This window comes from Nilaparvata lugens, unplaced genomic scaffold (genome assembly GCF_014356525.2).
Source record: "Nilaparvata lugens isolate BPH unplaced genomic scaffold, ASM1435652v1 scaffold7699, whole genome shotgun sequence".
Classification (NCBI taxonomy): domain Eukaryota; kingdom Metazoa; phylum Arthropoda; class Insecta; order Hemiptera; family Delphacidae; genus Nilaparvata; species Nilaparvata lugens.
In genome coordinates this window covers 1-12,434 of record NW_024093447.1, presented here as the reverse complement: position 1 = coordinate 12,434, position 12,434 = coordinate 1, and the positions used below count along the sequence as shown (strand labels likewise).

General features: G+C 36.2%; 1 long non-coding RNA gene across 1 annotated transcript; it reads left to right on the top strand.

Annotated features, from left to right (window-relative positions):
* Nucleotides 1-2,147: 2,147 nt before the first annotated feature.
* On the top strand, nt 2,148-9,191 carry LOC120356720. Its single transcript, XR_005574114.1, has 2 exons — nt 2,148-2,364; nt 8,941-9,191. It is a non-coding gene; the product is annotated as an uncharacterized LOC120356720 (long non-coding RNA).
* The last annotated feature ends 3,243 nt before the right edge of the window (nt 9,192-12,434 follow it).

Below are 12,434 nucleotides of genomic sequence, written 5' to 3'. Positions count from 1 at the left end.
TCTCAATTGTATCGAAGCCTGACATTGGTAATCTATCTGCATGATGGGGCGGAGCTCCTGAAATTTTACAGATATGGGACTTGTGGCAGTTGATAGATTTATCGATGGACTATTTTAGGTATGGAATTTGATCAAATCGTGGAGCCGTTTCCGAGAAAATCACGAAAAACCCTGTTTTTGACAACATTTTCGACATTTTAGCCGCCATCTTGAATTGCATTTGATCGAAATTGTTCGTGTCGGATCCTTATAGTGAAAGGACCTTGAGTTCCAAATTTCAAGTCATTCCGTTAATTGGGAGATGAGATATCGTGTACAAAGACGCACATACACTCATACACACACACACACCACACACACACACACACCACACCACACACACAACACACACACACACACACACACAGACACATACAGCCAATACCCAAAAACCAGTTTTTTGGACTCAGGGGACCTGAAACGTACAGAAATTTAGAAATGGGGTACTTAATTTTTTGCGGAAAGCAATACTTTCCTTACCTATGGTAATAGGGCAGGAAAGTAAAAACTAGATCAACTGGCAACGATTGCAACAATATGGCAAAATTAGAGCGACAGGTTGTAGCGTATAGACAGTGCTCGATCAATGATCAAACTAAATTGCTCCGATCATCTGTTCATAAAAATCTTTTGGAACTTATCCTATGTATTTTCTATCACTTCGTAATAGCCTCACAGGTTTCTAAATAACACTCATACTTCGTTTTGAAATTATGGTCGTGAATTCCATACCCTTTAAACTGCGCCCTGTTGTAAGATATCTGAAGTTAGCGGTGAGTCGTTAATGGTAAGAAATTGATTTCGCAGAACTCTATCCTGTTTCTTTATCAGGGAGAAACCAGTTCAACAATTCCACATATGAGTCTCTGTCATTCTCAAATAGTTGCGCCACTCATATTTTGGTTCATCGCTCAACTCTCCTATTAGTCTCACATGCGAAAACTTGTCTCTCTTGAGAAGCCAAGAACGACACACTTAACCTAGCGCCGCAGGGCAGGATGGTTTCTCACAGCTTGGCGTTGTTGTCAATTGAGATGGGTGTCTGGCTTGGAAGTGTTTCGACCGCATTGCAGGATGACTATTAACGGTTGCCGTAAGATCAACAGCTAGGTCTTTTTCGTTATTTTTCGTGATAGCGAAATTCTGATTGCAGATTCGTTTTCAGCGACCCCAAGTTTAGCCTGAAGGCTCAGAATGTCAACAATGTTTTTAAATAATTAAAATCATCATGAAAAGTCATTAATATGGTAGTACACCACGTTTCTGGAAACTTTCTACTGGTGACTGGAGTTATTATTGATTATAGGTAGCACAAAAATCAAAAATCGTGAGAAAGAAAACTGCTGATGAACGCGAATAAGACCGTCAATCCATTGTTCTATTGTCTCGGCTGTGGCTGAGCCTGGCTGGAGAGATCAAATAACCGACTGGTTTGATTTTCGTCTGTCCGCTAGGCGGAACTACGCCGACCATTGCTGGGGGAAGATGTTACTGCGGCCGCTCGCATTCCCCCCAACGCTGCTATTATTTGCTGTCTCAGCGCCTAGTCCGATTCAGCCAAGCATCCACCCTGCACTGCGGAGCTAGGTTTACTTCTTTGTTGAATTGTCTCTTTCTCCCTACTTTCGCCAAACAAATTACATAAAGGGACCACAACAGTATCTCCTCCATGTTGATCACAACTGAAAGAAAGGAAAGAGGAAAAACCAATAAATTGCAAAGGAAGTTGGGCCAAAAAATCGTTGCATGTGGACAGAACATCGATGTACAATTTATTGCAACGATTATTGGTGCAATCAGATTGCTGCGATCATATCGTTGCATGTGGACGAGGCTTAAAGGCTGCGTAATGCAGAATTTTATATTATTCAACTGGAATAATTGTCTAATTATTACTTTAAATAATTATTTGATTATGATAATTATTTTTTTATGTGGACATAATTATTTGATTATGTGGACGAGGCTTAAAGGCTGCGTAATGCAGAATTTTATATTATTCAACTGGAATAATTGTCTAATTATTACTTTAAATAATTATTTGATTATGATCTTAAATCTTGCCGAGCTGTATGAGTTTGTTATTTCATCGCTGGCAATTGGAATAACTTAAGCTTTGACTGTTTTAGATCGAGGCACACCGGCGCTACGCACTTCGCTGCAAGTTCAGCCCTGACTCGCGACTGCTGGCCACTACGTCGGCCGATGGCTCGGCGAGAGTGTGGCGCACGAAGGACTTCAGCCTCAAGCAAGTGTTCAAGCTGGACGGCCAGCGATGGGTGTGGGATGTCGCTTTCAGTGCTGACTCCCAGTATATCTTCACTGGTATGTCTCAGACAATCATCTATCCATTGGAGTTGTTCACATTACAGCGATTTACGCTCGGTTGTCGTGCGGTTGTCCAACCGAGCGGTTGCCAAGTATAGGGAAAACATGGTGCCGTACACATGCAACGCTCGGTTTCAGTAGTCGTTGGCGAATCGCGGCGGTTGTAGTCTCCAGTCCAACCGCTCGGTTTTGCTCGGTTGCCGGGCGGTTCGTTATACTAGAACAGGCATGAGAGCGTACACCATGTCTTCAGTCAACCGAGCGGTTTCGAGAAGAGCAGATCACATAGTGCACATTCTATTACAATTTTAGTTCAATTAAATTTATTCTATTATAATTTTCAGTTCAGTTAGTAAGTTCAGGATCATATTTCATAGTAGGTAAACTAGCCACGTTGGGATATCAAAATTCAAACAGATATAACTTGGACAAAAATAAAAAAAACTTAATTTTTTAATTTTATATGATTGTATTAATTTGCTTACACGTTCATGGCAACTGCATTGATTGTCAATTGGTTTTTTATTGCAAAAACAATTTTTTGGTAGTGTCCCAACCTGGGCTTAAGATCGGCCCACGATGGGACATCCCTTGCCCAGGTGGGACATTGAATTAGAAATAAGCAATTTGTTATTTTGGGTACATAAAAAGTTATTTTTTGGAAATTGAATAGCTTTCTCAAAAATTTATTTTTCAGAAAATTTTGTTTTATCGAATCAACAATACCATGAAGAATTTATCTTTAAAATCTCATGGATTTATCTATTACTGTATTGAAATGTTCTGTTCCAAAAATTTAAACTCTAGGCGCTCATATCTCAAAAAGTAATGATCGGAAAAGATGTTTTTCTGTGAAAAATTTTCCATTTGATAGCTTGATGATAATACAAATCGAAAAACTTTGAAAAATATCACCAGTAGAAAGTTTAATGTCAGCCTTTGCCTAGTATTAACCGCGGGCAAACCGCTCTTGAATCGCTGTCATATGTACGAGGCTGGCAAATCGAGCGTTTTGCCAACCGCGCGATTTGTCAACCGCGCGTAAATCGCTGTCATGTGAACAAGCTATTAGATACGCTGGTAGACTTATGTGAGTTCGAGTTTGCTGTATTCTTGCTGTGAAGTGAATGTCGGAGGATTGCGGTGTCTTAATCTGGTTTGTGATAAGGATAATCAACGCTACAATTTACTTTGTGTTTATCGTTGTCACGGAGTTGACCTGGGAAGCTTTGTCGATGGGTTGGGGGATAGATATCAAGAAATAATATCAATCATAATAATAACAATATTGATAATCATCATCATCAACTTAATAAAATAGAGTTATCCAGTTGATTGTTGGCGACATCACTGCAATATTCTCGGCGACCAAATTAATAACATTAGCAGTAGGTACCTTGATACATTATATGAAGCTGGTTTCGTTTGCTGTATTGACGTACAACTAGAGTAACAGCCAATTCATCATCTTGCATTGACCATTTATTCGTTAAACATCATGATACTAATTCCCTTTTCCCGTCAGTATTGAAGTATGATATCACAGACCATTATCCAATAGGTATAATTAAAAACAAAATATAATAAATAGGCCGGAAATTCGTTCAAATTATGACTATCAGAGAACAAACCTTGCAATATTTTCAAATCTTCTATCTGAACAGCCATGGGGCGAGGTCATTTCCTCGGATGACCCGAACACAAGTTCAACTAAATTTATTGAATTAATTCAAAGGTGTATCAGCGTTCAACCTCGTCCCATCCGAGGAGGAGTGCTGATAAAAGACTGAAGCCCTGGATCACTTAAGCCTTGTCAGGGCAATTAGAAAAAGAAATAATTTACACAGAGTAATTAGAAGACAGCCGTTAATGTGCAACTGATAAATTATTACACCGAGTATCGCCGTGTATTAAGCCGACTTCTTAAAACAACTAAAAAGCTTACTATAAACAGAAAATATTTGAATCAACTAACAACCCTAAACAATTTTGGAAAACAATTAATGAAATATCTGGTTCAAATAACAATAAAACTCCTTTTCCAGTACAAAATTTCTTAAGCTCATGCCCCAGCGATAACCATACATTGAATTCCTCACTAGATATTGCCAATGACTTCAACAAATTTTTGCTAACATAGGAGCTGATCTAGCTCAAAAAATAAGACAAAATAATGCCAATATCAGAACAATTCCATTTACACCACCTGACTCTGAATCCAGATTATTCTTAGAGAGGTTTCAGAACAGGACGTTCGCCAATGTGTGATGGGAATTCGGGGAGGCTCTGCCCCTGGCTGTGATGATATTCCCGTTAACTTGATAAAAAATAATATGATATTCTTCTCACCCCGCTCTGCCACATCATAAATTGTAGTTTCAGAACCGGAATTTCCCTGATTTGTTTAAGCTTGCCAAAGTAATCCCTCTCCACAAGTCAGGTAGTAAAGTTGACCTTAATAATTACCGTCCCTATCACTACTTAGTATTTTCTCAAAAGTTATTGAAAAATGTTTTAAAACAATTAACTAATTACATAAAAACTAACAACCTACTCACTGAGTTTCAATTCGGCTTCAGGGACGATTGCAACTCAGAAAACTGCTTTTATCGCTTAAGCGACTTTTAAGGGTGGGTATTAATAATAATAAATACATTCTTCTTCTATTTGTTGACCTCACCAAGGCTTTGATTCTATAGACCGCTCCATCTTGATGAGAAAACTGAATAAATTGGTATTGCTGGGATAGCTCATTCATGGATCAATAGCTACTTGTCTGAGCGTAAACAGATTGTGAGTATCAACAATACATATAGTAATGTTCAGGGAATAGACTATGGAGTAGTCCAGGGTAGTACTCTTGGTCCGGTTCTATTTCTCCTGTACATTAATGACATAATCGAAAGCAATATTATGGGGAAAATTTTGTTATTTGCTGACGACACTGCTGTGTATTTTGAGGGGGATAGCTGGAGAGAAGTGTACAGGACCGCAAATAGTGGTGTAGTGAGACTGAAAAAGTGGTTTGATAGCAATATCCTTAGTATGAATATTAGTAAAACCAAAGTCATGCCTATTTTTCTTCATAAAAAACGTGCCCCACCTCCCCAGTTGGATCTTAAACTTCACATGTGTGGTCGTGAGTGGGATGTTGAATGTGACTGCAGGTCAATTGAGTCTGTAAATGAAATAAAATATCTGGGTATCATTTTTGATAATAGACTGAGTTGGATGCAGCACATAGCCTACTTGAAAAATAAGTTGAGAAAGTTGATCTTCGTTTTCTCTAAATTACATGGTATCCTCAATGTTAAAGAATTAAGAATGGTATATTTTTCATTTGCTCAATCCATCATGACATACGGTATTATTGCATGGGGCGGTGCATGTGATGTATACATTAAAGAATTATCTATAACTCAGAAAGCAATATCAAGGCTGGACTAGGTCTGGAAAGGACTTATTCATCAGATCTCTTGTTCAATTTTTTCAATGTTCTCACCTAAAAAAACTTTTCATCAAATCTGTTATGACCTATGCATTTAAAAATAAGATTGTTTTCAATAATTCCTCTCAACACAATTACTGACCCGCGGCTCATATCTCCATCATTCTGGTGTTTCACGTAATATGAGATCTGTCTGCGACAGAAATGTGACATATCGTTCACGTAATTCTGCGGAATGCACCTTTGTTTGTTAGTCAGCCGGGGGAATGCTCAATATACCAATACAAAAGAGTATTGCGGGGGTGGTTATCTGCCTTAAATAACGACGAATGTGATCTGATTTTGAGATCTGCGTACGTCTAGCCGCTGCGCGCAAACGCGGTTGGTTAAACTCCAGGCTTTCGCTTCAAATTATTCTACTGTAGACCTATATTCTATACAAATTTTATTCCTCTATATATATTATTTTGAGCTTCCAATTTTCATCTCTCTACCTCTATCAGTAATCAACCAATGAATTTAAATGCATCTAACAGCCATTTTAGAATGTTGGTGTGTGTATGGTGTGTGTGTGTGTGTGCTGTCTTCCCCCTCCCTGTATGTGTGAGTTGTATGTGTGTAGTTGTGCTACAATATTTCTATGATTGAATAATAATTTCTATTATTTAACATATCATAATTCAATTTACTTCTTTATTTAAGTTATTCTTTTCATTTCAATACAATGTACCTAGCCAAATCTAATTTCCAGAATTTCTCTCAAGTTAATAATTAAAATAATGTAATCACGAACTCAAACAACTCACAAACAGACCTGCGTGTCCATGTGAGTGTTGTTTCAATTATATCTTTTTATATATTGTTTATACTGTAAATGTTGGAACAAATAAATTTGATTTGATTTGATTTGATTTGATACTGTTCTATGTTCAGAACACACTGTTCAGATAATCGATAGCTTAGCCCTGCACACACATATCGATTTTTGTTCGTACGATATTTTGTCGTCCTTATAAATTCTATTATAGTGAGGTCCACGTTACAATGGCAGTGGAGAAAGATATGAGAAAAACGTTGCCGAACCTCTGTTTTGTCCATGCCTTATATAGACGGTAGCTGATACAGGTTATTGATTAATATTAACTCTAATAGTATTTATCTGATTCAAAATTGCTCGTTATCTGAGTATTGAAGAGCGTAAATTGTTTCTGAAAATGAAAGTGACATAACCAACATTTTGATTTGGACAGTATAGTATAAATGGAAATGGGACAGTTGGGCATGAGCTGTTGTGCCTTTCCTCATGTTAAGTATTTGTACACAATGTGATTAATAAATAAATAAATGAATCAAAGAATTGAATGAAAAAGACTAAGAAAACATTCAATATGAATAATTACCACAATATCAACTTCTCAACTACACAAAAAAAGAATCAATGATTATTAACTGTTCATTCTCGTTTATAATAATAAATTGTATTTTATTAAGCAATGAATTATATTTTTCAATAATTTCATAATCAATTCACATGATTAATATGAATATTTTATTATTAGTTCTACATTGTTAAAAGACGATCTGGCAACAGAGCAAAGCGAGAAAGAGCTAGCGCTATCAGCGTTGTTCAATGATAGACAAGGATAGCAATACCATTGCCAATCAAACACTGCCATTATAACGTGGACCTCACTACAGATTAAATTGATGATGTTTGTCAAGTTCCGTTTAATCTGATAGAATTCATAAGGACGACAACAATTCGTACGAAAAAAATCGATCTGTATGAGCGGGGCTTTAGTACACAGATGTGGTAACTGCTGAAATATTATAATTTCTCAGATCATTTATCATAGAGGAAATGTAGCATAAGAAGATATCCCATGGTTTGTAGAATCATTGAACGTTTGGAAGTTTTGTATCAAATTTTGGTGTTTTGTATCAAGTTGAGATGATACTGTACCATGTGTGTTGATACTGTACCATGTGTGTTGATACGGTATCATATTGTAGTGATACTGTATCATTTATGATAATAATAATAATATTATTATTATTATTTATGATGATACCAAAGAGAAAAGATAGCATAAGAATATATCCCATGGCTTGTAGAATTCATTCAAAGTTTGGAAGGTTTGTATCAAATTTTGGTGTTGAGATGATACTGTACCCATGTGTGTTGATACTGTACCATATTGTGTTGATACTGTATCATTCATGTTGATACCATAGAGAAAAGATAGCATAAGAAGATATCCCATGGTTTGTGAAATTCATTCATAGTTCGAGTTTATATCAAATTCTGGTGTTGTGTATCATGTTGAGATGATACTGTAACATTGACCGAGCGAAGTGAGTTCTAAGATTCAAGTCGACGGTTTGGCATTTCTCTTATGTTTTAAATGTTTATATGTTGCGCATTTACGGCGAAACGCTATAATAGATTTTCATGAAATTGACAGGTATGTTCCTTTTTAAATTGCGCGTCGACGTATATACAAGGTTTTTGGGAATTTTGCATTTCAAGGATAGTATAAAAGGAAAAAGGAGCCTCCTTCATACGCAAATTTAAGAGTAAAAATCAGACTATAAAATTATGCATCATAAATCAGCTGACAAGTGATTATACAGATGTGTGGGAAGCCAGTCTATTGCTGTATTTCCATAAGGTCTATAGTTTCAATCAGGTATTTGCATCGTATAGTATCAGGGATGAGAATACTGAATGAGGTCTACTGTTCACAGAACTACTAGTATTGTTTTGATACTGCACCATGTGTTCTGTTACGGTATCATTATTGTATTGATACTGTATCATCTATGATGATACCATAGAGGTAAGACTTCCACAAAAAATCTCCCATCAATTGAACACTTATACATTGCTTATACATTGTAATTGCAACGGCTTATAACCTTCCTCGGTTAACCAAGAATCTATATTGCAAAATTTCAAGTTAATCAGTCCAGTACAGTAGTTCAGACGTGATGATGCGTCATTCGTGTATTTCCTATCTCGTACATGTATAAGCCATTTCTTTATTATATTATATAGATTTTACAATTAATATCCTTCCCATTGAGAAAGATGATTGAAATGTATCAACTTTTGTTCTTCACAGCATCATCCGACAACTTCGCGAGACTGTGGAATGTAGAAAAAGGGACTGTTGAACGAGAATACAATGGACATCAGAGGGCAGTTACAGCCCTTGCTTTGTGTGACGAAGTGGTTACTACTGAGGCGGTAGTCCCGTGAACAGCAACACTTCAACAAATAATTGAATTTATTAATAAATAGGCATTTGTATGCTTGTTTGTACGTGAAAAACTTGACAAAAGCCAAACTTTCTCTATAGTTTGTATAAAATAAGTTGAGACTTGGCCCTCCATCCAGAAAACCTACTACAACGTTGCCAAATTGTGTAAAATTGCAACTTTTGATAGCCCTCTATCCTCAAAAATTACAACGTTGTCAAATTGTGTAAAATTACTTCCTCATTTAACCACAGAATTGTATGTAGAATATCATCCCCAATAGTTTCTCTATAGTTTAATAAATAAGTTGAGACTTGGCCCTCCATCCAGAAAAACTACTACAACGTTGCCAAATTGTGTCAAATTGCAACTTTTGATATCCCTCTATCCTCAAAAATTACAACGTTGTCAAATTGTGTAAAATTACTTCCTCATTTAACCACAGAATTGTATGTAGAATATCATCCACAATAGTTTCTCTATAGTTTGTATAAAATAAGTTGAGACTTGGCCCTCCATCCAGAAAACCTACAACGTTGCCAAACTGTGTAACATTGCAACTTTTGATAGTGGAGCTAGAAAAGTTTCAGGGTTGAAGGATTAAAAGAAAATTTAATTTTTTTGATAAAATTGTGAGAATATGTTTTTTATTTGAATATCATTTCTCTCAGAATATAATAACATCGAGTCACCTGGCTGGCTCAGGTCTGGTTTCTATTTGACATATAAAGTTTATTTTCTCTCTCAGAATTATGGGATGTTGTAACATAGAGAAACAATAGCATAAGTAGATATCCCATGGCATAGGGCGTTTATGTCGCAACTTTTACTGTTATCTCAAGCCGATAGTCCACGTAGTTCTTTCCCGTGAAGCTTTATGACGCTGGTAGTCTCTCATATTGTGCCGTTCATACACTCTTACCCGGTCAAATCAGTAAAAATCAACAATAATCGACAGTAATCGTCTTGGGATAACAGTAAAAGTTGCGACATAAACGCCCTATACCATGGGATATCTACTTACGCTATTGTTTCTCTATGGTTGTAATTAGTAGGAATTCCATATCAAAATAACGAGGAAAATGTGTCCTTTCTATTGATGTTTGAATCATGTTTATCCAACCTATAGTTATTATTTTCATAGTTAATAATTATTTTCATCAATGTTCAGACATTTTGAGGAAAATGTGTCCTTCCTATTGATGTCTGAATCATGTTTATCCGACCTATAGTTATTTCATTTATACATAATTATTTTCGTCGATGTTCAGGCATTCTGAGCGGAAGACATGACATTTTTGAAAGGCTAGAAACGTTTTTGTTTCAAAAGATGAGTGTTTTTTTAAGCAACAAAAATTCTCAGACATAATTGAAATTATTTTCCAAATTGTCAAAAGTAGTCGGAAGATCGTATTTTTGTATCTTAAGGTGAGTACAGATATACGCGCGCGAACATGAGCAATTCACTTTTAATCAGGATGCCAAGCTTTTTATATCTGTATCTTACCGTTTCTGTAAAAATACAGATATAATCAGCTGATTAAAAGTGAATTGCTCATGTCGCGGCGCATATATCTGTACGCACCTCAAGTTAGGAGAGCTGCTGCATGGTAAAATTGCAATTTCACACAATTTGGCATGACTGCATTTTTCGGATGGAAGGCAAAGTCTCAATTATTTCAACTTATTCATACAGACTATAATAGATGAATATATAGGCTTCAGTATGCTGGTTTTTATGTGAAAAACTGGCCAACAACTAAACTTATCTGGTAAAACCTCTTGCAAATGGCTTTTCTACTGTTACTTTATTTTTGTCAATAACGATTTATTACTAATGGTTATTTTACTGTTTGTGTCAACACATTAATTTCATAAGCTGGCTGGCAGAGCTCTAAATCCTATATATTAAGGGAGCAATTTCTGTATTATATCTGGCTATTTATGTTTTACGGATCTCGAAACGGCTCATGATTTTTACGAAATTTGGAACATAGTAGGGTTTATGATATAAAGATTCGATTGCACTAGGTCTCATTCTTTGGAAAACTCGCTGAACGACATTAGAAGGATAATAAATTCATCCTTGGCTGAAACAGCTGTGGATAGTAAAAGAGTGAGTGAGCGAGTATGTGAAAAATCAAAATATCGCATCCCCGAATTCATAAGATGACGTATAGCCAGCTGTGAAATGTAACACGATCATTTTAGAGAATTGTGTTCTGTTTATCAATAAATAAAAATAACGAGCGAAGCTCGGTGCCCCGATATTGATAGATAAAGAGCGATAAGATAAGATACGGTTCCACTCACCAGCAGATTATTAAATTACTGATTCCTAAATTTTATTCTATGTAAATGGCAAGTTACAAACGTCTTTGTATTATTATACTAGAAGGACCCGTGCTCCGCAAGGATCGTATTAAAAACTTGACAAACTGAAAACTTACCTACTGAAATCTTTAAGAAAATAGGCCTATAACCATCCTCGGTAAATTAAGTATCTCAGATTTGGCTGAAATTTGCACCATAGATAAAGCTTGACCTGAAAAATGTCTGAGCCAAATTTGGCACCCCCAGCTACTATACAGGGTGAGTTATGAAGCTGCAAACATAAAATTTTCAAATGGTCATATCTCCTGAACGGTGAGGAATTTTGCAAATCTGATTCCAGATTCGTGTTTCTCGCATCAAAGACCATAAGATCACGAAGTTTGAGCAATTTTCATTTTTCACAAAAAAGTGATAAAAACCATGGACTAACATCGTGAAAAAAAAGTATCTCAGATTTGGCTGAAATTTGCACCATAGATAAAGCTTGACCTGAAAAATGTCTGAGCCAAATTTGGCACCCCCAGCTACTATACAGGGTGAGTTATGAAGCTGCAAACATAAAATTTTCAAATGGTCATATCTCCTGAACGGTAAGGAATTTTGCAAATCTGATTCCAGATTTGTGTTCCTTGCATCAAAGAACATAAGATCACGAAGTTTGAGCGATTTTTATTTTTCACAAAGCATTGATAAAAACCATGGACTAACGTGAAACATACTGAAACAAAAAGTATCTCAGATTTGGTGAAATTTGGACCTAGATTAAGCTCGACGTCAGAAATGTTGTAGCCAAATTTGGCACCCCCAGCTATAAGGTTGAGAACGTTCAGGAGATATATGAGCTACTTTTCATTTACTGTTTCAAAACGAGCGATGGTTAGTCCAAGGTTTAACAATTTTTTTTGTGAAACAAAAAGTATCACAGATTTGGCTGAAATGTGGTCATATTCCGGAATGGTGAGGGAATTTACAGAAATATGAGCCAGATTCGTGTAAGGTCACATCAAAGACCATAAGATACCGA